Below are 19,764 nucleotides of genomic sequence, written 5' to 3'. Positions count from 1 at the left end.
TTCAATCAGTTTTCATTGCATATCTTCTTTCTTCATTCCCATCCATTTCTGTTGCTTTGTATTTTGCGTTATTAAATGTTTAATTCTTCAAATACTGTATGAGGATAGTCAGTTCTGTGTGGTATGTTGTACTAGCTTTCTTTTGCTTCATGACTTCTTGGTGGGGAGAATTATTAGCTGTTTGTCTTTTTTCCTGGTAGTTTTCTATTCTTAGACTATTTATGGATGCCCTTTAACTGGTTCAAGTGTTTATATTTCTGTCCAAATAGGTAAAGTTTTTTTTTTAATTGGTCAGTTGGTGTTAGCGGATGGTAGAGTTTGACATGTCTTGTTTAATTCCTATCTCAGTCTTCCTTGTAAAAGCATTCCCACCCAACTTACTTACTCCCTTCCTCCTTCCCTCCCCTACTCTCTCACCTTCTATTCTCCCTCCCTTCTCCTTTCTTTATTTATTCTCCCCTTTTCCTTTTTCCCTTTCTTCCCCAAATATACTTCTCAAAGGTCTCTGGTCCCTCACATTCAAGCCCTTCCCCTTGCATGGTGATGTTAGTGTGGTTTTGTCTGTGCTTTACTGAAACCCTCACCATACCCCTCTTGTCACATTTTTTTAAAGTTTTTTTTTTAATATTTATTTTTTATTCCTTTTTTGTTGCCCTCATTTTTTTATTGTGTGGTTATTACTGTTGTTGCCACTGACACCTGCAGACCTGCTTCACTGCCTGTGAATCGACTCCCTTGCAGGTGGGGCTCAAACTGGGATCCCCATGCCGGTCCCTGCACTTTGCACCACGTGCGCCCAACCCGCCACTGACAAGACTCCCTAAAGCTTTTATTTATAAAAAGGAAACACTGGGGAGTCGGGCGGTAGTGCAGTGGGTTAAGCACATGTGGTGCAAAGTGCAAGGATTGGTGTAAGGATCCGGGTTCGAGCCCCCGGCTTCCCACCTGCAGGGGAGTTGCACCACAAGTGGTGAAACAGGTCTGCAGGTGTCTGTCTTTCTCTCTCTTAACCTCCTCTCTCTATTTCTCTCTGTCCTATCTGACAACAATGACGACATCAATAATAATAATTACTACAACAGTAAAACAACAAGGGCAACAAAAGGGAATAAATAAATATAAATATTAAAAAAAAAACACTGACAAGACCATAGGATAAGAGGGGTACAATTCCACACAATTTCTACCACTGGAACTCCATATCCCATCCCCTTCCTAGATAGCTTTCCTATTCTTTAACCCTCTGAGAGCATGGACCCAGGATCATTATGGGGTGCAGAAGGTGGAAGTTCTGGCTTCTGTAACTGCTTCCTCACTGAACATGGGCGTTGGCAGGCTGATCCATACTCCCAGTCTCTCTCTTTCTTTCCCTAGCGGAGCAGGGATCTAGGGAGGTGAGGCTCCAGGACACATTGATGGGGTCATCTGCCCTGGGAAGTCAGGTTGGCATCATGGTGGCATCTGGAACCTGGTGGCTGAAAAAGAGTTAAATAGAAAATAGAGCAAATTGTTGACTAGTCATGAACCTAAAGATAAGAGTATTGTGGATGGAAGTTTGGAGTCTGCATTTTTGAAAAAGCTAGTAGATTTATTTTAGGTCTATTCCAAGGGGCCCATGACCCAACTAGTTTTTGCCTGTGCCTAATATCCAATATGCAGGTGACCTAAGCTATTGTCTGGGGGGGGATGGTGTCATCATTGGAAAAAGGACCAGAAAGCTGGATCAAGGAAGAGAGTAGCTCCCAAATATGGAAAAAGTATATAAATATTGTTAACTATAAACCCCACTGATCTGATCTGGGGCCCATAGTCAGCACAGGGGCCTGTGTAACCTCTGTATCCCTCTAAGTCTGAGCTCACACTCTGTGGTCGCGGCTAGAACATTCCAGGCTGTGCCAATTTCAGGACCCATCATCCTCGGGTGATAGGCAGAGTATGCTATCCAACCTTCCTTCAGAGAATGGAAGATTCCCTACCATTGTTGATCCTCACTGAGGGCCAGGTCTGTTAGGGGCCCATAGAGGGGTCCATTATGTTGTTCCTGATGGAGATGACCAGTGTTCTTGTCACATTTTTCCCCCACTCTTTTTTGTTTGTTTTTGCCACCAGGGTTATCACTGGGGCTCAGTGTCTACCCAACTCTACCACTCCCAGTGGTCATCTTTTCTTTTCTTTTATCTTTTTTTTTTTTAAAAAAAGATAGAAGTAGAGATAGAGAGAGGGTGAATGACAGGACAGTCTCCATGATGCTTTTCCATTAATCATGAAGTTTCTGCTCTAAGGCACTTTGTGTGGTAGCTGGAGCTCAATCCAAGGTCTCACACAGGATTTTTTTTTTTTTTAAGATTTTCTTTTCTTTTTAACCTTTTATTTACTTATTATTGGATAGAGACAGAGAGAACTTGAGAGGGAAGGGGGAGATAGAGAGGGAAAGAGACAGAGAGACATCTGCAGCCCCACTTCACCACTTGTGAAGCTTTCCCCCTGCAGGTGAAGACCAGGGGCTTGAACCTGCACACTATAATGTGAGCACTTAACCAGGTGCGCCACTGCCTGGCCCCATGTGTGTGTTCTACTGGGTGAGTCACCTGCAGATCCCTGCCCTATTCTTTTTATCTGTAGTTTGTATTAGCTGTAGGAGTTTTACTGGAAATTTATGTCTGGATCTCCACTTGTGATTGGAAGTTTGTGCTAAGTCCTGCCTTAATACCACTGATTGGCTTGTGCCTTGTGATGAGATTGCCCTCATGCTAAGTTTGTGGCCTTTTGGAAAGGCTGTATAGAGAGATTTGGATAGGGTGGAAGGTAGATAGCATAATGGTTATGCAAACAGACTCTCATAACTGAGGCTTCAAAATCCCAGGTTTAATCCCCGGCATCACCATAAGCCATAGCTGAACAGTGCTCTGGTTAAAAAAAAAAAAGAGAGTGAAAGATTTGGATTCATGCAACTACCATTGTCCCTGGAACCCAACAGTTCTGTAAGGAACAAACTTTGTTGGAGACTGTGCTATATGAAATAGAACTGGGTAGTACCACCATATGGTATGGATTTTGTATGCTAGTTTGTAACCTATCAAAGTAATAAAATTTGAACACCACTTTCCAATAAATCATGATGTTTAAAAGCTACAAATTCATTTATTTTCATATATGTGTCATCCTTTATCTAATTAATTTGTTATTAGAGAGAGAATAATATTTTTTATAAAGCTGTCATTTGTTTTTTTAACTTTTTAAAATTATCTTTATTATAAATAAATAAAATCTTAAAAAAAGAATTAATTGCAGCTTTTTCTCTTTAGAGCAAAGGAATAATATATAGAGGACCTATTTATAACTTTTTACTCTCCTTCACTTGTTCATCTTTGTGTTTGATTTTAGTCAACTCCCTATAGGCTCAGGGCTGACTTTCTTATTTTCAAAACACCTCAGATAGAGAAATACAGAGAGAGAGTATAGAAAGAACTCAAGCTTGGCTTCTGTTCCTGAGGGAGAGTCATCATGGCTCCGAATAGGGGTGGAAAGATTGAATCCAGTCCTAAAAGTTTTTATTTTGGTTAAGGCATCAACTCTATCAATATTATGAAGTCAAAGTTAGCAACAATAATTACTATAAATCCTCCTCTTTCTCTTCTCAACTAGAGGAATATCTGTGTCTAATTTTCTGTGGCATAAAATTGTATTAATTGTGTGAGTGCCCATTTCCACTTAACAAGCAAGGACTTTCCAGGAGAGCAGAACGGAGATTGCAAGGGGCCTTTCATGTTTGATTGCTGCAGAGGAGGCGGGCTTCAACAAGAGCTTCTCGGAAAGCATATATATCATTCTGGACACTTAATCTATCCTCCCAGGCCCCTATGATGGGGATCTTTAAGACTCAGAGTTCTGCTGTCTTTCAAGGTGGTTGTTCTTTCTGCTCACACACTCTTCCTGCCTAAAGCAGTGAAGCCACAGAAGAGCTTTGCTGAGTTAAACTCTAAATTCCTGTACTGCTGACAGTTCCCTCGTGGGTAGTGGTGCCAAGTGGCCACGGCTTTTGTGCTGTCCTTCTGCGCTCTTCTCAGAGTACAGATCATGGTGGTGGTACTCACTTTCCTGTGTGTTTGCCGTTGTGTGCTTTCACCTTTTGAAATGCTGGAGTTGAAGCAGAAAGAAATGTAAATTCTGGGAGTCCGGCGGTAGCGCAGCGGGTTAAGCGCATGTGGCGCAAAGCACAAGGACCGGCATAAGGATCCCGGTTCGAGCCCCCAGCTCCCCACCTGCAGGGGCGTCGCTTCACAGGTGGTGAAGCAGGTCTGCAGTGTCTATCTTTCTCTCGCCCTCTCTGTCTTCCCCTCCTCTCTGTATTTCTCTCTGTCCTATCCAACAATGACGACATCAATAATAACTACAACAATAAAACAACAAGGCAACAAAAGGGAGTAAGTAGATAAATATTAAAAAAATGACCTTGGGACAAGTTATTCGGTCTGATATCTTTGGAACTTATTCAAGCTTTGGTATTAACACTACCCTGTGGTTTGACCTTGATACTTGTGAGTTTCCTGCCACAGGAAGAGACAAATCAGAGTCCGGCATCCACAGTGGAGAAGCTCAGCTTCCTGATTTTGTGAACTGCATGGACTGTTGTATGGTATCACGGATGTATAGAAGTTTTCTTCTTTAGTAGCAGAAAAGCTGTGCTCTTTGATAGATTTATTAGAGGCAAAAAGCAAAGAGCTGGTGTGTATGGGAGGCAGCATAGTGTCTTAGAGAAAATGCCTGTTCCATGGATATGAAGTGTTAGATTTAGAAGGAGAAATAGAATTAAAAAAAAATTATTTACTCTCTTTTGTTGCCCTTGTTTTATTGTTGGAGTTATTATGGGGAATATAATTTTAAATAGATTGTAATGGATTTTCTACAAGTGTAGTAGCTGGAGTGGAAGTTCCAGCTGAGTCATGATTTTTTTCTTCTATTTTTTCTTTTCTTATGGGAGTTTTTTTTTTTTTTTAAGTGACAAGTCACCTTTTCTCTGCTGCATGCTTTACTGTGATAAAGCAATAGGAAGTGGGCAGAGGCTAGGCAGTGATGCATGTGAAAGTGCACACTTTGGGGTGTGTGAAGACTCAGTTCAAGCCCCTGGTCCCCACCTGAATGGTGATGTGGGGGAGGGCGGAGAAGCTTCACTTGCAGTAAATGGCTGTGCATCTCTCTTTGTCCTTCCCTCTCTGTCTCTACCAGGGAAAAAGTAAAGAATAAATAAATAAAAGGAGGGGAGAGCACCAGGAGCAGTGGAGTCATGATGTTGACACCAAGCCCCAGTGATAACTCAGGTGGAAAAAAAAAACCCAAAAAGATCATGTTTAGTAATTTTTTAAGTAGTATGTCAGATGGTGTTCCTCAGGCTGTCCTAAAACCTCGGTCGGTACAATCAGCCATTGCTTTTACACACATGCAGAGCCCTTGAGGAGGGAGCACCAGTTCGTTTCATGCAGAACAGAAAGGCTACGTACGAGGGGATCCTGAAATATAAGGAGCGCGTTCCCTAGACTGGACATTACAGGGGAAGAGAATACTGCAAGTAGACCCTGGTCCTGGTGCGTTCATCTATTATTTGAAGATGAGTCAAGGCAGAATGATTTATCCAAGTGATCTTCTTGTAAGCATGCCTTTTCCACTAGAATGTGTTTGTTTACAGCATCACTCTGAGGGTCAGCTCATAGTGCAGGGAGCTGGGTGGTGGCACACCTGCTTAAGTGCTCACATTTCAGTGAGCCAGGACTCAGGTTCAAGCCCCTGGTCCTCACCTGCAGGTGGGAAAACTTCATGAGTGGTGAAGTAGAGCTGCACGTGTTTCTCTCAACCTCCCTACCTTCCCCTCCCCTCTCAGTTTCTCTCTGTCTTATCAAATATATAAGAAAAAATATAATAAAAATAATAATGTCACTCTCAGGGCTGGGGAGATAGCATGATGCAAAAGACTCTCATGCCTGAGGCTCTGAAGTCCCTGGTTCAATCCTAAACTGTGCAGTGTGCTGGTAATAATAATAATAAACAAATAAATAATACATTTGGCAACTTTATTTATTTTGAAACTTTGGGCTGCAACAACGTATCATGCCAGTACTATTTGTATTTTCTGGGTAAATCCTGGCTTGTGAGGATTGTAGAGTAGATTTACACCTGCAATTTGTAGGTGCTTTCCATCTCTCCCTCTCTCTCCTTCCATAAGGGTTTTATCTTGTGATAATTGTAACTAACTGAAGTCATTCTATCAATTTAAAAACTAAAGGCCAGGAGTAGATAGTATAATGGCTGTGCAAAGAGACTCTCATGCCTGAGGCTCCAAAGTCCCAGGCTCAATCCCCCACACCACATAAGCCAAAGCTGAGCAGTGCTCTGGTAAACAAAAATCCTAAAGTAAAATAAAGGAATAAGTGTTATTATTTTAAATTTTACTAGTGATTTAATATTGATTTACAAAATTACATGCCAACGGGTATGATTGTGTGTTTCCACCACAAGAGTTATTCAAATCAAAGAGTTTACCTTTGCAGTCATGGTCTCTGAATACTTACCATGTTGTTTTGGAAGAGTCACAATGTGTTGTTTTATGTTTTTTCTGTGCAAAAAACACATGACTTGCTGGGGCCTTATCTGGGGAGTCCTGAGATTCCCACACAGACATGATGGGCCTAGACCTTGAATAAATCCCTCTCTCCATTGTTACCCGTTATTCCTATCAGGAACAACAAAATATAACAGAGCTGTTATAATTTAGTCTCCCCAGAAAGTCCCTTCCTGCATCCCACCCCCTGCCACTTCCCGCGAATAGCTGAACACTGGCCAGTGCTTGGTTCCACAGAAACACAAACTCTGTTACGCCAGCTTTTGCATGAAGGGAAAAAGCCTTATTGCCATTAGAAGCAAGCTTCAAGGAAGAAGTTATTTTACTCAAATCCACGTTTTCCTCCCTCCAAAAGGAGTCAGTTTTTTTTTTTTAAGATGATGATTTTTTTAAAAAAAAATTTTATTTATTAATGAAAGAACCAGACAATACTCTGGCACATGTGCTGCCGGGGATTGAACTCAGGACCTCATGCCTGAGAGACCAATGTTTTATCTACTGTACCACCTCCCGGACCACAGGAGTTAAGTCTTATGTGGGCCTGTGTGGGGGAGGGCTAGAAAGTCAGGAAGTGAATTTAGGGACAAGTTGGAGACATCTCTCACCTTGAGATCTTCCTTCCCTGAGATGCAAGATGCATCCTTCCTTTAATAGTAAAGCTTGGGACCAATTTAGTTGGTCTTAAATATTTTTTATTATTTTGAAGGGACAAAGGGAGCCAGTCGGTGTGTTTCCGACTTTTATAGTTGTCATATTGTTTCCACTTCTGCTCTTAGCATATTAACTGTTCCTTTGCAAGAGTTGTTGCAAGCAGAGCACCCGGAGTTACAGTCAGTTTGCCCTCACTCCAGGGCCCTGTCTGACAGTCCTGTCATTCGGAGAGCATGGTTTCACTCTCATTTGACTTCCCGTACTCCCTAGGTAACTGCTGTTGAGATTTTGTTTTTGTTTTTTCCTCCACCAGAACTTAGTTTGCTTATTCATGAACTTCATAGGCATTTGCATTTCTCAGTAGGAACTCTTTCCTATCTGGCTGCTTTTATTCAGAACTATTGGTAGTGATGTCTTTTGACTAATGTATTGAGTGGATATACTATCTGTTGAGACTTGAGATCTTTATCTCAGAGTTAGAGAAATACGAGTTTTTGACTGATACTCTGAGAAAACCCAGGCTCTGGTCTCATTTCATTATTGCCCACGCTCATAGAGATATGAGTAATTTTTCTCTGTGTACAAGGACCCTCCATCCCCTCCAAAGGCAGTTGATTCAATTTGGAGGGTTGGTGGTTGAGGATGTGCTTCAGCCAGAAATTATCTGCCAGTGGCTAGCTGAGTCATTTCTTATAATGGTGTGCCCCAGCCTTCAGGCACCCTGCTCATTTCTCTAATTTATCTGTCTGTTTTTGAAAACCTCTTGATCAATCTTCTTTGGATGTTGTGCTGGTATATATGGGTTTTTTTTATCAATCTATTTTTTAAATTTTTTGTTTATAAGAAGGAAGCACTGATAAAAACCATAGGATAAGAGGGGTACAACTCCACACAGTTCTCACCACCAGAACTCCGTATCCCATCCCCTTCCCTGATAGCTTTCCTATTCTTTATCTCTCTGGGAGTATGGTCCTTACGGGGTGCAGAAGGTGGAAGGTCTGGCTTCTGTAATTGCTTCCCTGCTGAACATGGGCATTGACAGGTGGATCCCTATTCCCAGCCTGTCTTTCTCTTTCCCTAGTGGCGCAGGGCTCTGGGGAAGAGGGGCTCCAGGACACATTGGTGTGTGGGATTGAACCTGATACTTTGGAGCCTCAGGCATGAGAGGCTCTTTGCATAACCATTATGCTATCAAACCCCCCCCCCCATTGCTGATATTTTTAAGGTCAAACATTGATAATTGAGAGATCCAGAAAGCCATTTACTTGTCTTTTTTTTTTTTTTTTTTTTGTGGGATTACTTAATGGTTCTGTTCTACTAATTAAGTAGAAGAGAAATGATCAAAATAGTGGTTAAGTTAATGTATCCAGAGCTTGTGTTTAGTTTAAGCTCATTTAACTTAAAAGAAATCAGTGAGAATTCAAAAGTAGAAGAGATCCAAATGTGTTTTTCTTCCGTAGGGAATTTTCTTTGAATTTTCTAGCTCAGTTATCTCTATTTCAGGTTAGAAAAGGATAGCATAGACCAATAAAATAAAAATAAAAGGCAAAATTACCCTTGCATTTAGCTTTTAGGCAAGAAGTGTGTAATAATTTATTTGGAAAGGCTTATAAGTAGAGCAGTGAACCCAAGGGTGAACTAATTTATAGATGCCTCTGGCTTCTTTGACAGGCAGCAATTTCTTTCTCAAAGAAAAGTTTAAACACTGATGCTGCTGAATTGCTTGTCATTTCTTTAGCTGGTTGGCATGAAGAGAGCCCTCAAGGTAAATAACTGACTTTATTCCCTTTGTTGTCTGTATTAAGTTTGAGTCAATACTGGATGATATGACTGGCTTCCGGTAGTCATAGCTGCTGTTGATCATTTCCACTGAGATCTTGCTCATTCCTTAGTAGGTGCTAATGGTAATCATCTAATATTACCATTTTTCAGTTATTAGGTGGAGCATTTTTATCGAGAAACCATTCTGTATCAAGGCCAGGTAGTATAGCACCTGGTAGAGTACACATGTGTGAGTACCCAGGTTCAAGAATGCTCCAAGTCCCCACCAGCAAGGGGGAAGCTTCACAAATGATGCAGTGTTGCCGTTGTCTCTCTTTCCCACTTAGTCTATTTTTTTTTTTTTTTTGGCCCTAGTTACAGGGCTTGTAGTCGAAAAGCAGGATAGGTGCTGATTTTTTTTTTAATTCTTTTTATTTGCATATTTACTGGATAGAGGTAGCCAGAAATCGAGAAGAAGGGAAAGATAGGGAGGGAGAGAGACAGAAAGACAACTGCAGCATTGCTTTCCTCCTGCAGGTGTGAACTGGGAGCTTGAACCTGGGTCCTTGTGCATTATGACAAGTGTAGTCAACCAGGTATGCGACCACCCAGCCCCAAGTGCTGATTTTTACCTTGTTTTATCTGGCCTTTTCCAAAGGTGATTGATAGTTTTGTTGTTTGACAGTTAAGATTTTTTCCCCTTATATATCTAGGATAGTGCTATGTTCCCAACACTATAAAGAAAAGCTCTCTGCTTCCCAAAATCGCCAAATTAAAACGCTTCCCCACCCACCTCACTGTAATAATCAGTGCTCTTTAATTTCTTCAGTACAAGGAAGGATTAAGGGTTGTTGATTATGACTGTATGGTTTTGAATTAAGATCACCCACAAATCATACTGAGTGGCCAGATACTTATTTTATTTACTTATTTTTTTGTATGTGTGCCTCCGGGGTTATTGCTGGGGTTCAGTGCCTGCACTACAAACCCACTGCTTCTGGAGGCTATTTTTTTCCCCTTTTGTTGATCTTATTGTTTATCATTGTTGTTGTTATTGCTGTTGTTGTTGGATAGGACAGAGAGAAATTGAGAGTGGAGGAGAAGATAGAGAGGAGGAGAGAAAGATAAACACCTGCAGACCTGCTTCACTGTCTGTGAAGCAACCGCCCTGCAGGTGGGGAGCCGGGGGCTTGAACTGGTATCCTTGAGCCAGTCCTTGCGCTTTACACCATGTGCACTTAACCTGCTGTGCTACCGCCTGGCCCCCAGATACTTATTTTATAGAACAGTATATTTCACATAGGCTTTATCTACTTGTTGCTTCCGCCTTCTTAGAGCGGAAAACACACTGCATATATCATTTGACAGGCTATGTCTTATCTACAGTAAGAAGTTTAACATTCACCATGAAGGTGTCTAGTAACCAATGTATCTTTATTCTTTTTGAGACCATCAACTTGTGGATTTAAATATACCTGATATGCTTCAATCCATCTGCAGTCATTCTGTTGATGAGCCAGCTGCCTCTCACTGTTCACTAGAGTAACACTCTGCTGATCACCTTCCGAGCTCTGTGTATAATGTGTGTGTTTAATTATTTTAACACAGCCCCACTAGTCACTGATAATTAAGTGTTCTGGTTTATTGTACATTTTTGTTCCCAGAAATGGAATTGGCCACTTTTCAAGGAGCTCTGGTTGCTGTTAATAAAAATATTTCAAGATAGAATATGATCACTGGGGATGGTGATTGCCGCTTGACTAGTCATTATTTCAAGGTCCCTTCAGAGAATAAAGTTGAGAATTGTAGCTTAAATTAAACTGTTTCGGGGCCAGGTGGTGGTGAACCTGCTTGAACATGTTAGCGAGCATAAATCAAACCACCATCCACTGCAAGGAAGCAAAGATGTTTATTGACGAATTGCAATCCGGGCCGAGATGGTGACTGGTGTTAGTCTACCAAGCTTGACCCCAAACAGGGCTCAAACCACACAATTTATAGGAATTCAGACTACACTCGGGAGGGGGGGACACATCACCTTATCAACCTACATCCAATAACAGGCTATAGTAAACACAAAATCCAATCATTTCAAACTTAGCAAAAGCATGATCCATTCAAAGCAAAGCGCAGGCTAGTTTCAAATATAGTAAGATCACACAACCAATAGAATCTAGCCAGGTAGGGTCACCACATCCCCCCCACCATCAGCTATGACCACCCATCTGGTAAACAGCACGCCACAAACTCTGTGCAAAGGTCCTGTTAAGGCTTGTCCCCATGCAGGGTCCTTCAAACAACTTACAAAACAATGGGTGGCCTTCACTGATTAGGTCCTGTTTTTCAAGGGGAAAGGGGCAAGGAATTTTCCATCTCCCTCAGCAAACAACTTAACTTTCAAAAAAGAAAAAGGAACTTAACACTTAAACCCTAAAACTAAAAGGGAGAAACTTAAGAAATTTAAAATCTAATTCAGAAGGGGGTTTCAATGTAACAGCTTACTACTGCCTGTCACAGAACACACATGTTATAAAGGAAATGGACCTGGATTCAAGGCACTGGTCTCCACCTGCAGGGGAAACTTCATGAGTAGTAAAGCAGAGCTGTAGATCTCTCTCTCTTTCCATATATATAGCCTTTCCCTCTCACTGTCTCTATGGAGTAAATAAATAAATTTTTAAATAAATCATTTCATAAGCTCATACATCCAATTCAAATTGAAGCTTACTGACAAATGATTAGTCAGACAAGTGTGGGGTGAATGACTAAACCTTATAGGGTAATGTACTCCATCTGCAGGGGAAAGCTTAACAAGTGGTAGAGTGGGCCTACAGTGTCTTCCTCTTCTCTCTGCTCTCATCCTCTTTCAAAGAGGAAAACAAATGACTGCCAGGAGAGCTGCAGTCATGTAGGCACCAACAATCATTTAAAAAAAAAAAGGTGGGGAAGGTAAAGAAAGGGGGAGGCGGTATTATGCAATTATAGAAAGTGGAACTCAAAGGGATCTCAGAATATTGAATGGACTGTTCCCTGCCTACTCCTGTACTTTTTCACAAAAGTTGTATTTAAGTGTTGGAGTAGAGAAGAGGTTCAAAAGGTGAAGCCCATACCGTCACTAGCTTGAGCAATATGGAAGTGACTGGAAGCCTTGGCGTGACTGTGGAGAGATCAGAAAACAGATGACAGCAGTTCCAATGGAGAATTTTATACTGAGAACATTTCAGCTTTGGTTGATATTCCAACTATTTTCTCATTTTGAATTCAATTTTCTTTTCTTCCTCCCCCCCCCCCTTTTAAAAAAATAGCTTCTGTCTCTAGATATCAGTTATTTGAGAAGGCTGGGTGGTGACTATTCCAGCTGAGTGCATATATTACAGTGCACAAGGACCTGGTTCAAGCCCCCAGTCCCCACCTGTAGGGGAGCTTCACCACCAGTGAAGCAGTGCTGCGGGTATCTCTCTGTCTTTCTCCCCACCTCCTTCTTCCTTCTTGATTTCTGTCTCTATCCAACATACATATATATATATATATATTTTTTTTTTTTAAAAGAAATCAGTAAACCAGCTAACTAGATAGGTTAAATTGAAACAAAATTAACTGCCAGCCAGTTCTAGCTTTTCTTGTTGGCCATGAGAACTCACATGTCATCACTTTGTCAGATTTCTTTTACTAATTGTAACTTTCGTATTACTGTTTATTTTTATTTATTTATTCTTTTTACCAGAGCACTGATTGATTAGCTCTGGCTTGCGTTGATGTGGAGGACTGAACCTGTGACTTCAGAGCCTCATGCATGAGAGTCTGTCTGCATATTCATTATGCTGTCACCTCTGCCTGTTATTGGTTTTTTTATTTATTTAAATGAGAGGCAATATATAAAGCACTTTTAACTAGCATCTGTATTGTACAAAATGCAATGACAGACTTGAGCTTCTGTGTTCTCTGGTTCTGCTGGGATATACATGATAGCACATGGTTGATATCTAGGCAAAACTTCACGTTTTCCTGTTATCATAACTAAAGATGCAGAAATGAACCATTTTACTTACTTTACAAAGAAATTCAACACTCAGTACAGTGGTTTTTAATGTTTTATTTTGCTATAAATGGTCTTTACTATGAAGGATTAAAATGCCAGCCTCAAACCATGTCAGTTTTTAAATTGAATATCTATAATATATGAAGTAAATGTTAGCTAGCTCCAATTATTTGACTATTAAATAATCTTTAATTCATACTGCAGAGATTTGTTTTGATGCTGAAAACGAAAATTTTCCAGCTTTGAAAGCTAGTATGCAAATACTAGCGAAACTCCATTTCATCATTATCATTCAGGATCTTTCTCCATAAGGAGTGTCACTTCATGAATTAAGATACTTATGTAAAGTATCACTATATTTATATTTAGCCTTAATATTAATTTAAAAGAGGAAATGCTAATATTTTGAATCAGGCATCAGTGAAATGCAATAAGGACTGTTATCTTTTTGCTATTTCAAGAGATAAAATAATTTACTAGCTTCCTTCTAGGACAGACATAGAGGGCATCCAGCCCCAGTTAGACAACCCCTTGAAATGCTAGCAAAACATCTGTAAACCCCATCGATTTGATCTGGAGCCCATATTCAGCACAGGAGCCTATGTAACCTCTGCATCCCTGTAGGTCTGAGCTTGCATTCTTTGGTCACGTCTAGGAACATTCCAGGCTGCACTATTTTCAGGACCTATCATCCTCAGTTGATAGGTAGAGTATGTTATCCAACCTCCCTTTGGAGAATGGAACATTTCCTACCCTTGTTGATCCACACTGAGGGCAAGGTCCTATAGGGGCCCAGAAAGGAGTCCATTATGTTGTTTCTGATGGAGATGACCAGTAACAGTGGAGAGAGGGATCTGTTAGAGGTCTAGGCCAATCATGTCTGTATGGGAATCCCAGCCTTGAGGATCCTTTCTTTATCCTTATTCCTTTCCATTCTAAGTATGACATGTCTTGGTGTCTTTAGGTCTGGGTTAATTCTGTTTGGGACCCTCTGGGCTTCTTGAATCTTTATGTCTTTGGTGTTGTCTAGACTAGAGAAATTTTCAGCTATTATGGCCTGGAGAATGCTTTCTTCCTCCCCTTCTCTTTCTTCCTCTGGTAAGCCAATAATGCGTATATTGTTTCTTTTGAAGTCCCCTTGTTGTGGAGCAGACTGGAGGTGGTATCTCCACTGATAAACTGTTGAACTGTTAGCAGTCACTTAATCTCTCCTCAGGCCCCTCTCTCCTCTCTGTCACCAGCCACGAGTGTTTGTACTCACGGGTGATTTACTGGGTTCCTGTGGTCATTCTCATCCTGTCTTGTTTCGGTCCGGGTGGTCTCCTTTGGTATTCCTAGTTGATCCGGGAGAGGAGAGGAGAGGAGAGGAGAGGAGAGGAGAGGAGAGGAGAGGAGAGGAGAGGAGAGGAGAGGAGAGGAGAGGAGAGGAGAGGAGAGGAGAGAAAGCGATCTGCTGCTCATAGCTCCGCCTCCCGAGACTCGTTTATTGAGAAAGCAGGCAGATATACCCACTGCACAGGGATATGGTTAAGGTAATCATTAACCCAAACACAAAGTAACACAATGCATAGTCACATTTTAACCTACAAACTATTGGTCACAAATGAAGAGTTACCATACAAGGTTTGATCACAAGCTCACAATGCAATTTTCCCCGGGGGTAAATTACAGGCACTTCAGAGGAGGGAGAGGAGGGGGGCAGTTGAGTAACAGGACGTTTGCAGTGGTTTTCAAGTTTGGCCAAACACAATATACAGTAATTCATGGCCTTTGTTTTAAGGGGGAGAGGATGGACATGTGTAGAAAGGTAGCCCTGTCTGGAGAAGCCATCTGTCATTAGTTCACAAGGTGAGGGGGGGGGGGGAAACCTACCATTTTCTCAGCCTGGAGGCTGGAGAACCTGGGGTTTACCTGGGTGCTCAGATCTCATGGAAACAATGGCCTGGACTTCCTGGGCAGTGGGGCCACTCTCCAACATAGGTCTAAGTAGAAACTATTTCATTAGTTACTTTATGGTGCCTTTTTTAGGTCTTTCTACTTGCTTGCTCCATTTATTGAGTCACTGCAAACCATTGTGCACTTTTGCTTAAGATATATATTTTCCCCTAACTTATGGATACATGTGTGCATATGCCCTATCTCATGGACCCCGGTCTATATCTAGGTTTTGAGAACGGAACCAAGGAGTTGCATGAGCTGGGAAAGGTCTCACCAGAGTAATGAAGCTGGAGGGTTGACATTCCACGCCTGATGTCTCTGGACACAATTTGAAGTGAAACATGGTACTGGTACTGGTTGCATTGATTAGGTTGAGATCACAGGCGCATTACCCGTTGGTATGAATTGAGAGAATTATGCAGGAAAGCGAGCCCCACCTCAGAGGTTCCAGGACTGGGAGAACTATGGGTTATATAGAAGATGGGGAAGGCTTCTGCTGTTTTGGGGTTTAAGAAATTATTGTTATAGCCAAATTGTTTGGAACTTGGGTTGAATGTGACTTTTCTTCCTTTCTAAGTCAAACCAGTACCTGTTACTACTTCTATCTGTCCTTTCTTTTGTCCTCTTCTCTCTGGGTCCTGCTGGAATTGGAGTTCAGAGCTCTCTGGTTATCTTCCCCTAACACTTATCCTTCTGGGAGTATGGGCCAAAATTCCTAAACGTGTGGGCCCCTTAGTTGTCTTTAATTTTGCTATGCCTTCAAATATCTAGGGAAATGACACTTTCTTTTTTGGAAACACATTCAAATACTAATTCTCAATCAGTATACACAATATCTTTTTTTTTTTTTTTTAAATAGGTTAAAAAGTACATCTACAGGGCAGGGTGGTGGTGCAGGTGATACAGCTCACATGCTACCATAAGTGATGACAACCTGAGTTCAAGCCCAGGGCCCCACCAGGTGGACGACTTTTCCTGAGAAGTGGACTAGTGCCACAGCTTTCTCTCCATCTCTCTTTCTCCTTCTCTTCTTCCTTCCCTCCCTCTTTCACCCTCAATCAGAGGCTGTGGGGGGAAAGCCACCAGGAAAAGTGGAGGATCAAGCCCCAGTGACAAGCCTGGTGAAGGGAAAAACAAAAACAAAAAAACTGCATTTGTGTTTTCTCTTTCTCTACTCTATTGGTAATGCTGGGGATTGAACCTGGGCACGCTAAGCTTTATGTAAATCTAAGCAACATATAAAACGTCAAGTTTCTCAAGAAAAGTAGAGATGAGGTGTCAGAAGGTGGTATGGGATTTATTAGCAGATGAATAGTACAGTCAGTGAAGTGATGTTCTCCATTAGTATCAAGTTTTTTGCCTCCAGGGTTATCACTGGGGCTTAGAGGCTGTTTTTTTTCCTTTTGTTGCCCTTGTTGTTTTCATTGTTTTTGTTATTATTGCTGTCGTTAGATAACACAGAGAGACGTTGAGAGAGGAGGGGAAGAGAAAGAGTGGGAGAGAAAGATAGACACCTGCAGACCTGCTTCACCGCTTGTGATGCGACCCCCCCCTCCTCAGGTGGGGAGCCAGGGGCTCGAACAGGGATCCTTGTGCTTTGCACCATGTGCGCTTAACCCACTGCGCCACCACCACCACCCAGCCTCAGTGTCAAGACTCTTAACAATGAATGGCATGTATAGCATGTGTAATGTAATGGTAGGCCATAGTTCTAGCAAAAAAAAAAAAATGTATAAAGATCCTGATTATTATAACCTAAGGGAGGCCGGGAATACATTTTTCCTGCTCATAGTATTGCTCGCATGTGCAGACTTTGAACCTCAGGGACATCCAGTGCCCGCAGACAGTCAGCATTTGAGTGAATTTTGAGATAACATCCAATTTTTGAAATGGAAGCTCAGTGGAGCAAAGCATTCAGCCAATTACTGAATTCTGACCCTTACAGATATCAAGGATCCCTTGCCAATTTCATGGTGTCTTTTGTGCTGTAATTCTAATTGACAGTTTGTTCTGTGCCAAAAACTCTTGTCCCACTGCTGCTGCTGGAAAACGTTAAAGATGTCAGGCGAGGGGCTGGGCAGTGGCAATGTGGGCTAAGCGCACATAATATGAAACCCAAGGACCTACACAGGGATACTGGTTCGAGCCTCTGGCTCCCCACCTGCAGGGGGGGTTGCTTTACAAATGGTGAAGCAGATCTTCAGGTGTCTGTCTGTCCCTCTCTATCTACCCCCTCCTCTCTCAATTTCTCTCTGTCCTATCCAATGAAATGAAAATAAATAAATAAATAAATAAAAGCCTCCAGGAGCAGTGGATTCATAATGCCAGCACTGAACCCCAGCAATAACCCTGGAGGGAAAAAAAAAAAGATGTCAAGCAAGACCCAAAACAACACACTTCCTAGTACTCACCTGTGTTCATGAGGAAAGTTTCTGCTTCCAGTAGGGCAGGCATTTGAACTGCACCACGGAGTCTGCGAGAGAGAGCCCTGCAGCAGGGTTGGGGTAGGCTCAGGTCAGATGTACACCAAGAGTGACAGAAATAAGGCAGAGAGTGCTTTTCAAGAAAAATTTCAATTTGCCTCTCATATCAAGGAAGATACCAGTTTCCTTTAGCAGCAAGAGATGACCAGGGAGTCATAAAGCATACCCTTTAACTGGAGTCGGGAAATATGTGCAGTGTCAATTCGCTTTACAAGTTAACATTGGGCATCTTCTATACACTGAATATTCTTCGGTCTTGTTTGTTTTTGCAAAACTGGGGGCTTCACACATGCATCATGTCACTACCTCCTGGCTGATTTATCCCCCTCTTTTTGTTTCGGCTAGAGAGAGACAGAGGGAGAGGGAGAGTCACCTCAGCTTCCCCTGGTACCATGGTGTTGGGGTTCTAGCACAGGAATTCATTCATGGTAAGGTGGTGAGCTAACTCTCAGCTCTTGTGCCAAGTTTTTTTCTTTTTTTTTTTTTTGCCTCCAGGGTTATCACTGGGGTTTGGTGCCTGCACTATGAATCCACTGCTCCTGGAGGGGATTTCCCCCATTTTTTGCCCTTGTTGTTGTTGTTACTATTATTGTTGTCATTGTTGCTTGTGGATAGGACAGAGAGAAATCAAGAGAGGAGGAGAGAAAGACAGATACCTGCAGCCTGCTTCACCGCCCATGAAGCGACCCTCCCCTGCAGGTGGGGAGCCTGGAGCTCGAACCAGGATCCTTACGCTGGTCCTTGCGCTTCGTGCCATGTACGCTTAACCCGCTGCGCTACCGCCCCTCCCCAAGTATTCTTACTTGATACTAATTACAACCATATGGAATGGGTCCTTGTAGCTATCCCGCTTTACACATAAGAAATTATGGAAGAGAGAAGATGTCTCTCCCAAGGTCACATAGCTAAAGAGTAACAGAGTATGAATTTGAAAGTAGGTGCTTCCAAAGCTTCACTACTTAACTCATGACAGCTGCCTTAAGTGGTGCTTTGAACTTTTGGGTTCATGAAGTTTATTTCTTTTTTTTTTTTAATATTTTTAATTTTATTTGTTTATTCCCTTTTGTTGCCCTTGTTGTTTTATTGTTGTAGTTATTATTGTTGTCGTCGTTGTTGGATAGGACAGAGAGAAACGGAGAGAGGAGGGGAAGACAGAGGGGGGGAGAGAAAGATAGACACCTGCAGACCTGCTTCACCACTTGTGAAGCGACTCGAACAGGGATCCTTATGCCGGTCCTTGTGCTTTGCGCCACCTGCGCTTAACCCGCTGCGCTACAGGCCGACTCCCCATGAAGTTTATTTCTATGAGCCTCAGAAAACTTAGATATGCAATATGAAAGTTTTGATGACTCTTTGCCTGTAATTTTTCTTGGGATGGCACATTTGTAGTGTGAAGGAAATACGACATGTGAAAAAGTTGGAATTACTTGTAGGCCTCATTGAAAAACAACAAAATGAAAAAACTTAAACCTAATATTGATTGCTCTGGTTCAGAATCTCTATGAATTAGCAGCCAGACATACTACTCAATGTCTTTTGAGGGGAGGGCCCTAAATGATGTATATATATGGCATGAGATAATAATTCTGAGGTTTGGATATCAACGGATTACAAGATTTTTATATTCACTTACCGTTTGAAGACTTACCATGTGGTATGTGCCCTGTAATTTTATTTATTTTTTTTCCTGCAATTTTATTATCTCTAATTTTCAATGCAACTTGAACTAGGTTTTATTAGAGCTCAGATCTCCATTTTTTTGGAAGAAGAAATTGAAAAGTAGGCCCAGTTTCATAACTAAAAGACATCAACACTAGAATTTGAAGCAAAGCTATTTAACTCTGAGACTCACGTTCCTTCTGTGATACCACAGACTGCCTTCTCTACCCATTAGGAAAAACCAAACAAACATGAAATTAGAACAAATTTGTACTATAAAAAATGTTGTTGTTTACTGTCTCAGTATTAGATGTTTTCCAACTTTATTGCCACTACCACCTCTACAGGACTTTTGTATATAAAATGCTATTTTATATATTACTTCCTTATGGTGTAAAAATCAAACCAGTAAGTCACTGTGGAAAATGAATAAAGACCTAGGTGATAAAGCAAGAAGTCTGAAAAGTGGAGCAGGGGAGACAGGGTAATGGTTATGCAAAATGACTCATCCCTGAGCCACCAGAGGCCTCAGATTCAGTCCCCAGCACCACCATAAATTAGAGCAGTGCTCTGGTAAAACAAACAAACAAATACAAGTAGGGGATGGGACCAGAGGTCTG

At 41.7% G+C, this 19,764-nt stretch overlaps 1 protein-coding gene across 10 annotated transcripts in view; it reads left to right on the top strand.

The window, feature by feature from the left end:
• The window catches only part of OSBPL6 (oxysterol binding protein like 6), a 202,893-nt gene that overhangs the window by 73,119 nt on the left and 110,010 nt on the right, over positions 1 to 19,764 (top strand). The gene's annotated exons all lie outside the window — the stretch shown is intronic.

Source organism: Erinaceus europaeus, chromosome 18 (genome assembly GCF_950295315.1).
Source record: "Erinaceus europaeus chromosome 18, mEriEur2.1, whole genome shotgun sequence".
Lineage (NCBI taxonomy): Eukaryota > Metazoa > Chordata > Mammalia > Eulipotyphla > Erinaceidae > Erinaceus > Erinaceus europaeus.
Note: the sequence above shows the minus strand (reverse complement) of the source record. Positions and strands in the feature narration are given on the sequence as shown.